Source organism: Austrofundulus limnaeus, unplaced genomic scaffold, assembly GCF_001266775.1.
Source record: "Austrofundulus limnaeus strain Quisiro unplaced genomic scaffold, Austrofundulus_limnaeus-1.0 Scaffold2, whole genome shotgun sequence".
NCBI lineage: Eukaryota > Metazoa > Chordata > Actinopteri > Cyprinodontiformes > Rivulidae > Austrofundulus > Austrofundulus limnaeus.
In genome coordinates, this window is record NW_013952404.1 from 2,080,760 (window position 1) to 2,082,712 (window position 1,953).

Genomic DNA, 1,953 nt, shown 5'->3' on the forward strand with positions numbered 1-1,953 from the left:
AAAAAAATTGATACAGGGCTTTAGAATATTGATACAGTATCGGGAAATGAAATATCGCGATATTTCAGTGTATCAATATTTTCTTACACCCCTAGTGATCATGTTAACCTCTTTGGTCCAAGGCTCAACATGACATCACTGAATGCCATCTATGGCACAGTGGGGGGTAGGTGGGAGTGATAAATGGACATGAAGCAGATTCTTGGCTCCTTTTCTGATGGGCATTTAACATCTAAACATCTGCTATCAGATAATGAGTTTAGCTCTTTGACTCATTCATTCCTCCGAGGGTTAGCTTTACCACAGCGTGGCGTTTCATCTGAGTAGATCATTTAGGCCAKTCACTGTTCAGTCGTCTCACACACTGCCTCCTTTGTGACCGTCTTTGTTTTTGTCAACACCAGATGCTGATGATGAGCAATGCCCCCGTACAGACGTGTCAAGTAACAGACAATCCAGAGGGGCTTGTTTTGGGTACCTCCTCGGTGAGCTTGGGGAAGAACCAGAACCTGCCAAAGTGATTAAACATCTTTTTTTTTTTGGCTGGAAAAGCATTCAGAACCCTCCCAACCACCCACCCCAGGATCAGATGGAGACTGTTGTTAGTGGAGAGGGATGTCTGGGCTTCTCTCCTTCATCTGCTGCCATCGTGACCAGTATCTGAAAACTAAACTGAAAATGGWTGAGTAGACAATCCTGCAAGATGCAAGGATTGCGCAATAAAACAGCTCAATTAGACATTATGGAAAATCGAATCATTTGCTTCAGCTCAATGYGATGACTTTATCATTCCATCAGTGKTACAAATTGTTTGTTAGTTTAACATTCAGAGGAAATAAGGCAAAAGAGTCCACGTTCACATTACTAGCTGCTACAGCAACACTCTAAAAGCCCATTGTTCACGTTTTAGCTCCTGTGGATTGGTAAAACAGCTTTTTATGATTTCTGGCTTCAGAAATGTCATGTAGGGTGAACTCCCCTGACTCGTAACGTTTGCATGCTTATTCTAAAGAATTTCTCTGTGTGGYTTCCGAAACATCTTCCTGCCTCCCGGGACAATGATTCTCCATCCTCTGTGTGGGAAGCAAAGCTGTTTAATCTTGACCGACACATCTTTCATTATAAAGATGTTGAAGTTTAGTGGGAGTCACGGGGAGCGTTTTCGTGCACCAGTGCCCGTGAATTCCTTCAGCGTGTGAGGATTGGCTCTCTGTATTTGTTGGGCCCATTTTCAGCTTAAAAACAGAGCTGATTAGKGGTCCCATCAGCGGAGGGATTATCACACCGAGTCAGTCTGTACCCTGCTGTTGTCCGCCGAGGAATGCAGGCAAATCAGTCGGCCTCTCGGTTGGTCACGCACCGAGCTGCCCCGTGTGCCAGCCAATCAGCTTCCAAAACAGGCCTCAGTCAGTCAGCAGTTACTTCACAGGCGCTATGATCAGCATTAATGTGTTATATCACCATGCAGGATGAGACTAAAGACAAACACACCTCACTGATCTGTTTTGTCAATAACAAATTGAGTGGCAGCTCAAAATTGAATTACAGGATCTGAAACACTGGGTGCTGTAAACAGCAAACATCTGAGATAGATATCAGGGACTCGTCAAAAGAAAAAAATAAAGGAACTGAAAACAAACCATCTTTTTATACAGACTGAAATATATACTTAGATTCAGTTTTGTTCCCTCTCTGGCCTGACCACCTCTGTTTTACATATTTCCATGTAGTGTAAGCAGGGGTGGCAAAAGTATTCACATTCATTACTTAAGTAGAAGTAGATACTAAGGTTTAAAAATACTTTTTTGGAAGTAGAAGTTTCAATTCAAGCTTTTTACTCAAGTAAATGTATAAAAGTACTGGTTTTAAAACTACTTAAAGTATAAAAGTAAAAGTAACGAACACTTAAAAAAACTCATTATAAGGATAACGCTTAGGCTAGCGTACCCGTAC